We start from the raw sequence: 16,411 nt of genomic DNA, 5'->3' as shown, positions 1-16,411 counted from the left end.
TTATTCAAATAGCCACCCTTTGCCTTGATGACAGCTTTGCACACTCTTGGCATTCTCTCAACCATTTTCACCTGGAATGCTTTTCCAACAGTCTTGAAGGCGTTCCCACATATGCTGAGCACTTGTTGCCAGCTTTTCCTTCACTCTGCGGTCCAACTCATCCCAAACCATCTCAATTGGTTTGAGGTCGGGTGATTGTGGAGGCCAGGTCATCTGATGCAGCACTCCATCACTCTCCTTCTTGGTAAAATAGCCCTTACACAGCCTGGAGGTGTGTTGGGTCATTGTCCTGTTGAAAAACAAATGATACTCCCTGTCAGAAGGTGAGTGTAGCTGGTGCATGAGGTCAGGCGCAGGAGAGAAAAAATTAGTGAGCAATGTACTTTACTCATAAATCAAGGCACAAGGTAAAAATACACTTGGCCAAATACAAACGGAAAAAATTACACACGGGTGAAAACAGCACCCGTCAAAAAACCAGCCATCATGAACTGTCATGAATAATAAAAACAGTCACGCACAAAAAAACATGGGGTAAACAGAGGGTTAAATACATGAATATGTAATTGGGGAATGAAAACCAGGTGTGTAGAAAACAGACAAAACCAATGGAAAATGAAAGGTGGATCAGTGATGGCTAGAAGCCTGGTGACGTCGACCGCCGAACGCTGCCCGAACAAGGAGAGGGACCGACTTTGGCGGAAGTCATGACAGTCCCACTAAGCCCAAACCAGATGGGATGGCGTATCGCTGTAAAATGCTGTGGTAGCCATGCTGGTTAAGTGTGCCTTGAATTCTAAATAAATCACAGACAGTGTCACCAGCAAAGCACCCCCACACGATCACTCCTCCTCCTCCATGCTTCGCGGTGGGAACCACACATGCGGAGATCATCCGTTCACCCCCACCGCGTCTCACAAAGACACGGCGGTTGGAATCAAAAATCTACAATTTGGACTCCAGACCAAAGGACACATTTCCATCAGTCTAATGTCCATTGCTTGTGTTTCTTGGCCCAAGCAAGTCTCTTCTTCTTATTGGTGTTCTTTAGTAGTGGTTTCTTTGCAGCAATTCGACCATGAAGACCTGATTCACACAGTCTCCTCTGAACAGTTGATGTTGAGATGTGTCTGTTACTTGAACTCTTTATTTGACCTGCAATTGGCTTGCAATTTCTGAGGCTGGTAACTTGAATGAACTTATCCTCTGCAGCAGAGGTAACTCTGGGTCTTCCATTCCTGTGGCAGTCCTCATGAGAGCCTGTTTCATCATAGCGCTTGATGATTTTTGCGACTGCACTTAAAGAAACGTTCAAAGTTCTTGAAATGTTCCATATTGACTGACCTTCATGTCTTAAAGTAATGATGGACTGTTGTTTCTCTTTGCTTATTTGAGATGTTCTTCCCATAATATCAACTTGGTCTTTTACCAAATAGGGCTATCTTCTGTATACCACCCCTACCTTGTCACAACACAACTGATTGGCTCAAACGCATTAAGAATGAAAGAAATTCCACAAACTAACTTTTAAAAAGGCACACCTGTTAATTGAAATGCATTCCAGGTGACTACCTCATGAAGCTGGTTGAGAGAATGCCAAGAGTGTGCAAAGCTGACATCAAGGCAAAGGGTGGCTACTTTGAAGAATCTCAAATCAAAATATATTTTGATTTGTTTAACACTTTTTTGGTTATTACATGATTCCATATGTGTTATTTCATAGTTTTGATGTCTTCACTGTTATTCTACAATGTAGAAAATAGTCAAAATAAAGAAAAACCCTTGAATGAGTAGGTGCTCTAAAACTTTTGACCGGTAGTGTATGTGTAACGTTGTACATTCGTTCTGTCAAAAACATCCCTTCGCGCTGCCAATATTCTTGCTGGTGTTTTCCCTCCATTTTCATCTAGTGCCAAACAGGATATCTAGACAAATATTGAGGGCAAAAGTACACACATATGAACTACTAACGGAATACATTTTTTTCATTCACACTTGGTGTTGTGCATGCACAATGATTGAAAGATAGTCTGCAACTGGATTTAAATAGGTTCATCCAGAGATAAAAAATATATATATATTGTTAAATTATTCCCCCACAAAATTATTAAATTAATCCTCAAATAGATAGCAACCTTCAAACACTTTTAAATGCAGTGATGCATGAGGTCAAATTAACATTAACAAGGCGTATGAATGAGTGAAATTAGCTTTTCAGGAATTGCCTTGTTAATGTCCTAGTGACAGTATCTGTACTCCTGTCATACTGAATGAAAAGACTCAGAAGACCCAAAACAATGATATTTCTGAGGTTCAACTGGCAACGCAATTTACTGCAGGGAAGAATACGAATTTTCAACAACTATCATCTCAGCTAAAATATCATAAATGCTTGTTACATACTTCTCAAATGCCTTGGATGTCTTTTATGGGGGGAGGGTGTTCCAGCCTTTGTTACAGGCCACATTTGAACGGTGCAGATCTCACAAAATGTGCTTGTGAATGTATTTTTGAATGTCTCACTCAAGCTATGCTCATCACTGTTAGCTCACAGCATGCGTAAAGGTAAGCTATTTGGAGCAAAACAGAAATGTATTATAAAGACAACGTTTGTAAATTAGAAAGACAACGTTTGTAGAGGAGTACAGAGAACTACAGACAGAACAATATTTCATGGCACTTGCATGTTGCAATCCCTGCACTCCACTACTTTTTCCCCCCTTGTGGCACTTATCGTACTTCTTGTTTACAGCATATCAATTTCAGCCTACTCACTATACGCTTGGCTTTGTTTAGCATATTGTATTCATTTCACAGTCACATGGAGTTTGTGACATGCTGTAATGAAAATGTTGACTATGTTTACATCTCTATGGTTTCAGCCATGATTGTTTTTTGTGTGTTTTGTTTACTGAAGAACTCCATCTTTTGGAAACTGCTTGCCGGCATGTTTTGAACCGCAGTATGCCATGAATATACATTTTATTTATTATGTAGCATTACCGTGTAGTAACACTCAAATCCATGAACATACGGAAACTGTATAATAAACTTTATCATAAAATTTAGACGTGTTTCAGACTATGTTTTCATTGATTCAATCAATGTGGTTGGGAGTGTAGAATGGCTGAATACAGTGAATGGTTCAGTATATAACTAATCAGACTTCATTTTCATGTTGCAGAGAAGGAAATAAATGTTTTTTTTACAGAACACAAGTTGTTCCAAATTCATCTCATGAAGGTGAGTTTCACCACAACCCAGAATTAGGTAAGATACATGAGTAAGATGGGGTGGCAGGGTAGCCTAGTGGTTAGTGTGTTGGACTAGTAACTGAAAGGTTGCAAGATCAAATCCCTGAGCTGACAAGGTACAAATCTGTTGTTCTGCCCTTGAACAAGGCAGTTAACACACTGTTCCTAGGCTGTCATTGAAAATAAGAATTTGTTCTTAACTGACTTGCCTAGTTAAATAAAAAAGACCTGAAGATGTCCTACTGACTGGAATAGAATGTAACCATGTACTTGTGGAGCTGAACCACAAGAGGGCATTTGAATTTATTAGGGATCCCCATTAGCTGCTGCCAAGCTACTCTTCCTGGGTTCCAAACACATTAAGGCACTTACATTACATATAAAACAGTACATACCAATACAAAATGTATAATACAACAATATTACTGTGTGTGTGTACCTTTGTGTGTCTTGTCACAGTCTCCGCTGTGTATTTGTACAGTTTTTTCAAATCTGATTTTACTGTTTGCATCAGTTACCTGATGTGGAATAGACTTCCATGTAGTCATGGCTCTATGTAGTCCTGATCACCTCCCATAGTCTGTTCTGGACTTGGGGATTGTGAAGAGATTTTTGGTGGCATGTCTTGTGGGGTATGTATGGGTGTCCGAGCTGTGTGCTAGTCGTTTAAACAGACAGCTCGGTACATTGAGCTTGTCAACATTTCTTACAAAAACAAGTAGTGATGAAGTCAATCTCCTCCAGTTTGAGACATGAGAGATTGACATGCATATCATTAATGTTAGCATCCTGTGTACTTTTAAGGGTCAGCTGTGCTGCCCTGTTCTGAGACAATTCAAATTTTCCTAAGTCCCTCTTTGTGGCACCTGACCACACGACTGAACAGTAGTCCAGGTGCGACAAAACTAGGGCCTGTTGGACCTGCCTTGTTGAAGGTGTTGTTAAGAAGGCAGAGCAGCACTTTGTTATGGACAGACTTCTCCCCATCTTAGCTACTGTTGTTTCAATATGTTTTGACCATGACAGTTTACAATCCATGGTTACTCCAATCAGTTTAGTCACCTCAAATTGCTGAATTTCCACATTATTCATTACAAGATTTAGTTGAGGTTTAGGGTTTAGTGAATGATTTGTCCCAAATACAATGCTTTTAGTTTTGGAACTATTTAGCACTAACTTATTCCTTGCCACCCACTCTGAAACTAACTGCAGCTCTTTGTTAAGTGTTGCAGTCATTTCAGTCGCTGTAGTAGCTGACGTGTATAGTGTTCCGTCACCCGCATACATAGACCGACTGGCTTTACTCAACGTCAGTGAGTGGCATTTCGTTAGTAAAGATTGAAAAAAGTAAGGGGCATAAACAGCTGCCCCAGGGAATTCCTGATTCTACCTGGATTATGTCGGAGAGGCTTCCATTAAAGAACACCCTCTGTGTTCTGATAGACAGGTAACTCTTTATCCACAATATAGCAGGGGTCTAAAGCCATAACACATACGTTTTTCCAGCAGCAGACTATGGTCGATAATGTCAAAAGCCGCACTGAAGTCTAACAACAGCCCCACAGTCTTTTATTATCAATTTCTCTTAGCCAATCATCAGTAATTTGTTAAAGTGCTTGTTGAATGTCCTTCCCTATAAGAGCGCTGAAAGTCTGTTGTCAATTTGTTTACTGTAAAATAGCATTGTATCTGGTCATTGAACTCACTGTACACTAATAGGGATTTCATAAAATATATAATTGAGCACATTTTCTGATGTTCAGTGTGGTGCGCTCTGATACATTATAGGATTTTACATATCAGATATCTTTTCTCACTGAAAAGCTGTGGAGAATCACATTTTATCAGCCTCTACAGTTGTGTAAAACAGCAGTTTTTGGCTCGAGGGACTGCTGTGGTGGGATGTCAGGAGTAGGATAGGTTAAATGAGAGAGAGCTACATTAAGCTGGTGCTGTGTCCTTGGGGGTTAAGCTGGTGCTGTGTCCTCGGGGGTTAAGATGGTCCTGTATCCTCGGGGGTTAAGCTGGTGCTGTGTCCTTGGGGGTTAAGCTGGTGCCGTGTCCTCGGGGGTTAAGCTGGTGCTGTATCCTCGGGGGTTAAGCTGGTGCTGTATCCTCGGGGGTTAAGCTGGTGCTGTGTCCTCGGGGGTTAAGCTGGTGCTGTGTCCTCGGGGGTTAAGCTGGTGCTGTGTCCTTGGGGGTTAAGCTGGTGCTGTGTCCTCGGGGGTTAAGCTGGTGCTGTGTCCTCGGGGGTTAAGCTGGTGCTGTGTCCTCGGGGGTTAAGCTGGTGCTGTGTCCTCGGGGGTTAAGCTGGTGCTGTGTCCTCGGGGGTTAAGCTGGTGCTGTGTCAATGGGGGTTAAGCTGGTGCTGTGTCCTCGGGGGTTAAGCTGGTGCTGTGTCAATGGGGGTTAAGCTGGTGCTGTGTCCTCTGGGGTTAAGCTGGTGCTGTGTCCTCGGGGGTAAAACTGGTGCTGTGTCCTCGGGGGTTAAGCTGGTGCTGTGTCCTCGGGGGTTAAGCTGGTGCTGTGTCAACAGGGGTATGGCTGGTGCTGTGTCCTTGGGGGTATGGCTGGTGCTGTGTCCTCGGGGGTTAAGCTGGTGCTGTGTCCTCAGGGGTTAAGCTGGTGCTGTGTCCTCGGGGGTATGGCTGGTGCTGTGTCCTTGGGGGTATGGCTGGTGCTGTGTCCTCGGGGGTTTGATATAAGAGCCTGTGTTCTCTGATCTCTCTAACAGGATCTGAAGGACACCGGGTCCTCACATATGCTAGAGGCACTGCATAAACACACACACACACATTGCTGAAAAGTGTTTGTGGTCTCACCCCCCCCCTTTCTCCTAGAAACAAACACACACACACACACACACACACACACACACACACACACACACACACACACACACACACACACACACACACACACACACACACACACACGCGCGCACCCAATTAGATATATAGGACATAAACTAATATTGGGACAAACTCATCTTATATTACCAGATTTACCATACCAGTGGTTTCTCTTACAACTACTTTCCATATTGTTCTCTATATCACTGCATACTTATCATGTAAAAATCATTAAGATCTAGAGCTGAAGGAAGAGATATAGTGGCAGGCTGGTAATATTTTTCACATTATTCCCTAAATAGTAATTTACACAGTCAATTATTTGACATTTGGCAAAATAAAATCTGAAAATGTTTATCAATGCATTTAAAGATTGATATATGCTGAGTGTACAAAACATTTAGGAACACATACCTAATATTGACTCTACAACTTGTCGAAAGCATTCCACAGGGATGCTGACCCATGTTGAATCCAATGCTTTGAATCCAATGTAATCCAATCTTTTGGGTGGCACCTACTGCCATACCCCGTTCAAAGGCACTTAAATATTTTGTCTTGCCCATTCACCCTCTGAATGGTACACATACACAATTAATGTCTCTATTGTCTCAAGGCTTAAAAATCCTTATTTAACCTGTCTCCTCCCCTTCATCTACACTGGATTCACTTGGTCAGTCTATGTCATAGAAAGAGCAGGTGTTCCTAATGAATAGGAAAGTTAAATATGGGAAAAGTCTTTAGGTGAGATCGGTGTTTAGGTGAGATCGGTCTTTAGGTGAGATCGGTGTTTAGGTGAGATCGGTCTTTAGGTGAGATCGGTGTTTAGGTGAGATCGGTCTTTAGGTGAGATCGGTGTTTAGGTGAGATCGGTGTTTAGGTGAGATCGGTGTTTAGGTGAGATCGGTCTTTAGGTGAGATCGGTGTTTAGGTGAGATCGGTCTTTAGGTGAGATCGGTGTTTAGGTGAGATCGGTGTTTAGGTGAGATCGGTCTTTAGGTGAGATCGGTGTTTAGGTGAGATCGGTGTTTAGGTGAGATCGGTGTTTAGGTGAGATCAGTCTTTAGGTGAGATCGGTGTTTAGGTGAGATCGGTGTTTAGGTGAGATTGGTGTTTAGGTGAGATCGGTGTTTAGGTGAGATCGGTGTTAGGTGAGATCGGTGTTTAGGTGAGATCGGTGTTTAGTTAAGATCAGTGTTTAGGTAAGATCAGGAGTAAGCCTGTTTGTTTTTGAGACGCAGAACAATGAAGGTATTCTCCTATACATGTTTTTCCTATCGGCCCAAACTCTGCAACAGAACACACCATTGTCCTCCAAGGTGAGGTTGTGAATCCACGTAACTCGCGGATTTGGGCCTGGTCTCGGAGAAGCAGTATATCCTTCGCATCGGACTCATTACAGAAAAAATCTTTGTCCAGTTTGAGGTGAGTAATCGCTGTTCTGATATCCAGAAGCTCTTTTCGGTCATAAGAGACGGTAGGAGCAACATTATGTACAAAATAAGATACAAACAATGCGAAAAAAAACACAAAATAACACAGTTGGTTAGGAGTCCGTAAAACCGCAGCCATCCCCTCCGTTGCCATTATCCTCCTCCTCCAGACCTCTCTGATACCACTGCACTCTGTAGTTATTTGTTCCGTTGGGATCACACTTCAAGAGAGCACGGTCACCTCATGAGAATGTCAGATGCATGGGGTCCAGCTGAACACAGGCAAATAGGTTATATTGTCTTATTAACGTCCATGAAATGCATTTGTTTTCCCCAGTGATTTGTTGTTAATTAGGGATTGTTATGTTCCCCAGTTTCGGTGTTGTTGTGTGTTTGTATGTATGTGTGTGTATTTCAGGAAATGGCTTCCTGGATTCCCCCAAGCAGCTGATTGGTCTGCCCCTTTGATAATTGGAGTTTACCCCGCCCTCTCGTCAGAGGATACAGCTGTCTGCCATTACAGACTCCTTCTATGGCTGTATATAAGCCAGTGTTCCTTTGCTCAGGGAGAGAGCTTCTGGGTATGCCCCAGTATTGGTTGGTGCTCAGGGAGAGTGTCTTGGATGGCCTGTGGTGGTTGTTGCTCAGAGACAGGTTTTGTCAAGTATTTTGTAGACGATACTTCTGAGGTATGTGTGTCAATAGGACGCAGTGTTTTTGATTATTGAAATTGTTTGTATTATTCTGTTTCATTTGTTCCCGGTGGGAAGGCACATTGGGAGTGCTTAGGCAAAAGGCCTGCGTGCATACATGTACCCGTAGTATGCACTCTGTCTATGCACACTAGGTAAGACCTGGATGGACCATCCCCCTGAATTTTGGTTAGTGTGCTCGTTAGGTAAGTTGTGGGTAGGAGAGGGGATTCTTTAACTTTAACTTTCTTTGCTTTGGTTCCGTCCAGCCTCTTTTCCCCATATTACTGTGTGAAGGAATAAATTCCCTATTAACGGTAAAAATTCTCTGCCTTTGTCATCCTTACCAGCACCTGCAATCCCATACCTCTTTCACTCCACAGGGAGTTGAGAGTGGCAGGGTGTTGCGTTCCCTCCTCCAAGAGGTGTGCGTAACAGGGAGTAATTCCAAGAGGAGCGGCATTGAGCAAGTACAGTATATGTGCTGTTCAGGATATCACTGCTATTCCCTCTGGACTGAGCGGAGGTTGGTGAAAGTGAAATTATTTTTGTGAATATTTGATAAACCCATAATAGCTGCCATGCAAACTGTCCATTCAGTTGTCTTGTAAGGTAAAATGAACTTCTCACCCAGACTTGAGATGTTCTGACATGTCACACAAACTCTTAGCTCTGATCTTTTAAAAGCAAGGCATTGCTTGCAATCAAATTGTGACCTCATCATCTGCTTGAATGTCTGAGATATGGATAACTGATGCATTTCTCACTCTCTGGGAGATGTTCCATGGACACATTTGTTTGCACTGAATTCCTGCATCAGACAGCCTTAGGGGATGATTCTTAAAATAGCAACAGAATTAATTTGAAATCGATCCTGCAGGTCCTCAGAGGTTCCATAAGCTTTAAAGTTCACTAGGAGGTAGTTGCCTTCTGGTTGAGACTTGTTCAAAATAAAGGAAGATTTATCACACCAAATACACAAAATGTGGAATGTATCTTGTCCTCCCTCGTAACCAAAGTGGATGTAAGGTTCAATGAAGTCCTGAGCTTGCTGAACTCCCAGGAGCCCTATAAACACCATGTACACATCCATCTCTCATCGGCCAGTGCCCCTCTGTCTTTGGCTATGTTCCTGTAAGGGTTCTTATGTACTCTATCACAGCTCTTACACAACGTCTGACCCTCCCTTACTATTGCGAAAGGGAACAGAGTTGACTTAATTGGTATCAGACCATCAACCACTAGCTCTTCTCTTCCTCTCCTTCATTCTTAGCTAAGCTCTACTATTTGACGTTAGCTGTAAAGCTTTTGGGAAATGCATTTTGATTTGATTTATTAGCATCACCATTAGCCGACGCCAATGGCGACAGCTAGTCGTACTGGGGTCCGACACTTAACGGAAAATATATTAGAGACAAAATACTTTACAATTGACATACATTTAAACACATTAACATGTAGTTTGTGTGTGTGCATCTATCAGTTACACATACATGTCAGTACATACACACAACAAGTAGACCACAAAAGGGCAGAGAAGCGCATTAATAAGCAACGAGAGTATAAAAATGCTTACATTGCTGGATCTCAGCTGTTTGGATGGCACATATTTTTATTATCCTCAACCTAGGGCTCTATTTTCAGCTGGTGCTAAGAAGGCGAGTGTGTCAAACGACGTTAGTTAGAAATTTTGTCATGTAAAAACTGGCACCCTGGCATTTTCCAGCATTTACGCCAGGTTCAGCAAATAACCTGTCTAACATCACCTGACTTGTGCTGAGGAGGGAGGAGTGGATATATTTATTGTATTTATTGGGATCCCCAATTAGTCTCTGCATCAGCAATACCTACTCTTACTGGGATTCAAACAGGAAACAAAACTCCAAACAAAACACATAAAATGCATAACACACATATCATGCTGTTTAATCTTGATATGCCACATCTGTCAGGTGGATGGATTATCTTGGCAAAAGAGAAATGCTCACTTACAGGGATGTAAATAAATTTGTGCACAGAATTTGAGAGAAATAAGCAATTTATGTGGGATGTTTTATTTCAGATCATGAAACAGGGGACCAACACTTTACATGCTGTGTTTATATTTTTGTTCAGTATAATATGACCCCACTATAGAAAGGGGAGACTCTCACAACTCTCTCTCTCTGTTCTTAGCTTTGCTCTACGACCCCCAGAAGTGTCACGGGAGTCATCTGAATGTAACCCATGCAGTGCCTTGCAAAAGTATTCATCCCCCTGGTGTTTTTCCTATTTTGTTGCATTACAACCTGTCATTTAAATTGATTTTTATTTGGATTTCATGTAATGGACATACACAAAATAGTCCAAATTGGTGAAGTGAAATTTAAAAAATTACTTATTTCAAAAAATTCTAAAGAATAAAAAATGAAAAAGGGGTGCGTGCATATGTATTCACCTCCTTTGCTATGAAGCCCCTAAATAAGATCTGGTGCAACCAATTACCTTCAGAAGTCACATAATTAGTTAGATTGCGCACAGGTGGATTTTATTTAAGTGTCACATTATCTCAGATCTCATATATACACCTGTTCTGAAAGGCCCCAGAGTCTGCAACACCACTAAGCAAGGGGCACCACCAAGCCAGCGGCACCATGAAGACCAAGGAGCTCTCCAAACAGGTCAGGGACAAAGTTGTGGAGAAGTACAGATCAGGGTTGGGTTCTAAAAAAATATCCGAAACTTTGAACATCCCACGGGGCACCATTAAATCCATTATTAAAAAATGGAAAAAATATGGCACCACAACAAACCTGCCAAGAGAGGGCCGCCCACCAAAACTCAAAGACCAGGCAAGGAGGGCATTAATCAGAGAGGCAACAAAGAGACCAAAGATAACCCTGAAGGAGCTGCAAAGCTCCACAGCAGAGATTGGAGTATCTGTCCGTAAGACCACTTTAAGCCGTACACTCCACAGAGCTGGGCTTTACAGAAGAGTGTCCAGAAAAAAGCCATTGCTTAAAGAAAAAAATAAGCAAACACGTTTGGTGTTCACCAAAAGGCATGTGGGAGACTCCCAAAACATATGGAAGAAGGTACTCTGGTCATATGAGACTAAAATGTTGCTTTTTGGCCGTCAAGGAAAACGCCATGTCTGACACAAACCCAACACCTGTCATCACCCTGAGAATATCATCCCCAAAGTGAAGCATGGTGGTGGCAGCATCATGCTGTGGGGATGTTTTTCATCGGCAGGGACTGGGAAACTGGTCAGAATTGAAGGAATGATGGATGGCGCTAAATACAGGGAACTTCTTGAGGGAAACCTGAGATTTGAGACTGGGACGGAGGTTCACCTTCCCGCAGGACAATGACCCAAGGCATACTGCTAAACAACACTCAAGTGGTTGAAGGGGAAACATTTAAATGTCTTGGAATGACCTAGTCAAATCCCAGACCTCAATCCAATTGAGAATCTGTGGTATGACTTAAAAATTGCTGTACAGAACACCAGCGGAACCCATCCAATTTGAAGGAGCTGGAGCAGTTTTGCCTTGAAGAATGGGCAAAAATCCCAGTGGCTAGATGTGCCAAGCTTATAGAGACATACCCCAAGAGACTTGCAGCTGTAATTTCTACAAAAGATTGCTCTACAAAGTATTGACTTTGGGGGGTGGGTGAATAGTTAAACACACTCAAGTTTTCCGTTTTTTGTCTTATTTCTTGTTTGTTTCACAATAAAAAAGAATTTGCATCTTCAAAGTGGTTGTCGAAATGCATTCCAGGTGACTACCTCATGAAGCTGGTTGAGATAATGCCAAGAGTGTGCAAAGCTGTCATCAAGGCAAAGGGTGGCTACTTTGAAGAATCTCAGATATAAAATATATTTTGATTTGCTTAACCTCTCTGAAATCGTCCCACCTACGCAACAGCCAGTGTAATCCCGTGGCGCGATTTTCAAACACCTTAGAAATGCTATTACTTCAATTTCTCAAACATATGACTATTTTACACCATTTTTAAAGACAAGACTCTCGTTAATCTAACCACACTGTCCGATTTCAAAAAGGCTTTACAACGAAAGCAAAACATTAGATTATGTCAGCAGAGTACCCAGCCAGAAATAATCAGACACCCATTTTTCAAGCTAGCATATAATGTCACAAAAACCCAGAAGACAGCTAAATGCAGCACTAACCTTTGATGATCTTCATCAGATGACACACCTAGGACATTATGTTATACAATCCATGCATGTTTTGTTCAATCAAGTTCATATTTATATCAAAAACCAGCTTTTTACATTAGCATGTGACGTTCAGAACTAGCATACCCCCCGCAAACCTCCGGTGAATTTACTAAATTACTCACGATAAACGTTCACAAAAAACATAACAATTATTTTAAGAATTATAGATACAGAACTCCTTTGTGCAATCGAGGTGTCCGATTTTAAAATAGCTTTTCGGTGAAAGCACATTTTGCAATATTCTGAGTACATAGCCCAGCCATCACGGCTAGCTATTTAGACACCCACCAAGTTTAGCCCTGACCAAACTCCGATTTACTATTACAAAAGTTTGATTACCTTTGATGTTCTTCGTCAGAATGCACTCCCAGGACTGCTACTTCAATAACAAATGTTGGTTTGGTCCAAAATAATCCATCGTTATATCCAAATAGCGGCGTTTTGTTCGTGCGTTCAAGACACTATCCGAAGTGTAAATAAGGGTCACGAGCATGGCGCAATTCGTGACAAAAAAATTCTAAATATTCCATTACTGTACTTCGAAGCATGTCAACCGCTGTTTAAAATCCATTTTTATGCCATTTTTCTCGTAAAATAGCGATAATATTCCGACCGGGAATCTGCGTTTAGGTAAACAGACAAAAGAAAACAAAGCATGAGGTCGACTCGGGCACGAGCCTGAGTCTCACAGTACTGTAACCAGCCACTACCCAAACGCGCTACTTTTTTTCAACCAGAGCCTGCAAAGCCACGATTCAGCTTTTTGCCGCCTTCTGAGAGCCCATGGGAGCCGTAGGAAGTGTCACGTAACAGCAGAGATCCTCTGTAATGGATAGAGATAATCAAGAAGGGCAAGAAATTGTCAGACAGGCCACTTACTGCATGGAATCTTCTCAGGTTTTGGCCTGCCATATGAGTTCTGTTATACTCACAGACACCATTCAAACAGTTTTAGAAACTTTAGGGTGTTTTCTATCCAAAGCCAATAATTATATGCATATTCTAGTTACTGGGCAGGAGTAGTAACCAGATTAAGTCGGGTACGTTTTTTATCCAGCCGTGTCAATACTGCCCCCTAGCCCTAACAGGTTAACACTTTTTTGGTTACTGTGTGATTCCGTATGTGTTATTTTATAGTTTTAATGTCTTCACTATTATTCTACCATTTAGAAAATAGTAAAAATAAAGAAAACCCCTTGAAGGAGTAGGTGTGTCCAAACGTTTGACTGGTACTGTATGTAAATTAGATATTTCTATATTTAATAGGCAACATTTTGCTAAAAATTCTAAACGTTTTCATCTTTCACTCTGCTAAATTAATAACACAAAAAACTAGGCATATTCTTTCACTGTCACCAGGCTTGCTTTCAAATATTTGTTTTCTGTCAAATACATTTAAAATACATTGCATTCTGTGTTGTGTCACATGATTAACAATTCTCAGAATTACTTTATGCAGAAATTACCATTGTGCATCAACCACAAGTAGCTTGTTTTTTAGATTTGTTAACCCCCCCCCAAACCCCCACACACACACACACACCACACACATCCACGGTGGTGCAGTGATGCAGAATAGACTAAAACTACATGGCCATCCATGTAGCATCTTAAGCCAATGACCATTAGGAGGCAGAGAGTAAATAAGATGTAGGAAAACAAAGACATACCAACATGAATCATCTGTATACACGTATATGCACTTTAATTGTATTTTTTTAACACTTGTGACCACTCTGAAAAATACCATCCCACAATAGGACTTTCAGTCACATGCAGTAGGAAGCCACATTTGCAGTATATATATGACACAAAAGTAACCCACATCTTAAACATAATGGTCTGTTTTGAACTGAAAACGGTGCACTTTGACACACTTGCAACATACAGTAAAGCAAATGCTAGATTTTTCTCGATGTGTGTGGGTAGGTGTGGGGTGGGAGTTGTTATGAGTGGAACAGCTTAGAGGAAAAGCACTCTAGCATGTCCTTGGAAGTCAAACCGCCGCTGCTCCCCAGATGCCTTGGTAGAGTGGACTCATCGATATTTTGGTTTCTGCTCTGCTAATTCCGACATCCCATGGGTGGAATGCGTTCTAGTCTTCTAAGAATAAGTATTTCCCCCCCTCTCAGGTATTGTTCTGCTTGACTACCCACAGTGTACAAGTGCTAGCATTGACAGTTTGGTTAACTTAAAAAAAACACTACATGTTCAATTGATATACAGTTGAAGTCTGAAGTTTACATAGAGTTTTGTTGGAGTCATTGAAACTCGTTTTTCAACCATACCACACATTTCTTGTTAACAAACTATAGTTTTGGCAAGTCGGTTAGGACATCTACTTTGTGCATGACACAAGTAATTTTTCAAACAATTGTTTACAGACAGATTATTTCATTTATAATTCACTGTATCATAATTCCAGTGGGTCAGAAGTTTACAAACACTAAGTTGACTGTGCCTTTAAACAGCTTGGAAAATTCCAGAAAATGATGTCATGGCTTTAGAAGCTTCTGATGGGCTATTTGACATCATTTGAGTCAATTGGAGGTGTACATGTGGATGTATTTCAAGGCCTACCTTCAAACTCAGTGCCTCTTTGCTTGACATCATGGGAAAATCTAAAGAAATCAGCCAAGACCTCAGAAAAAAATTGTAGACCTCCACAAGTCTGGTTCATCCTTGGGAGCAATTTCAAAATGCCTGAAGGTACCACGTTCATCTGTACAAACAATAGTATGCAAGTAAAAACACCATGGGACCACGCAGCCGTCATACCGCTCAGGAAGGAGACGCGTTCTGTCTCCTAGAGATGAACGTACTTTGGTGCGAAAAGTGCAAATCAAACCCATAAATACAGCAAAGGTTATTGTGAAGATGCTGGAGGAAACAGGTACAAAAGTATCTATATCCACAGTAAAACGAGTCCTATATCGACATAACCTGAAAGTTCACTTAGCAAGGAAGAAGCCACTGCTCCAAAACTGCCATAAAAAGCCTGACTACGGTTTGCAACTGCACATGGGGACAAAGATCGTACTTTTTGAAGAAATGTCCTCTGGTCTGATGATTCAAAAATAGAACTGGTTGGCCATAATGACCAACGTTATGTTTGGAGGAAAAAGAGGGACGCTTGCAAGCCGAAGAACACCATCCCAACTGTGAAGAATGGGGGTGGCAGCATCATGTTGTGGGGGTGCTTTTCTGCAGGAGGGACTGGTGCACTTCACAAAATAGATGGCTGTATGAGGAAGGAAAATTATGTGGATATGTTGAAGCAACATCTCAAGACACCAGTCAGGAAGTTAAAGCTTGGTCGTAAATGGGTCTTCCAAATGGACAATGACCCCAAGTATACTTCCAAAGTTGTTGCAAAATGGCTTAAGGACAACAAAGTCAAGGTATTGGAGTGGCCATCACAAAGCCCAGACTTCAATCCTATAGAAAATGTGTGCACAGAACTGAAAAAGCGTGTGCGAGCAAGGAGGCCAACAAACCTGACTCAGTTACACCAGCTCTGTCAGGAGGAATGGGCCAAAATTCACCCAACTTATTGTGGGAAGCTTGTGGAAGGCTACCCGAAATGTTTGACCCAAGTTAAACAATTTAAAGGCAATGCTACCAAATACTAATTGAGGGTATGTAAACTTCTGACCCACTGGGAATGTGATGAAAGAAATAAAAGCTGAAAAAAGTAATTCTCTCTACTATTATTCTGACATTTCAAATTCTTAAAATAATGTGGTGATCCTAACTGACCTAAGACAGGGAATATTTACTAGGATTAAATGTCAGGAATTGTGAAAAACTGAGTTTAAATGTATTTGGCTAAGGTGTATGTAAACTTCCGACTTCAACTCTATGTATATATGTTTTGCAATATCCCAAGTATTCCCAATACATTTAAGAATAATACATGTTGAATATTATAAACATTTTCATAATACGTGCC

Source organism: Salmo salar, chromosome ssa22, assembly GCF_905237065.1.
Source record: "Salmo salar chromosome ssa22, Ssal_v3.1, whole genome shotgun sequence".
In the NCBI taxonomy this organism is placed as follows: domain Eukaryota; kingdom Metazoa; phylum Chordata; class Actinopteri; order Salmoniformes; family Salmonidae; genus Salmo; species Salmo salar.
The sequence above is the reverse complement of the archived record's forward strand: the minus strand, read 5'-3'. Positions refer to the sequence as shown.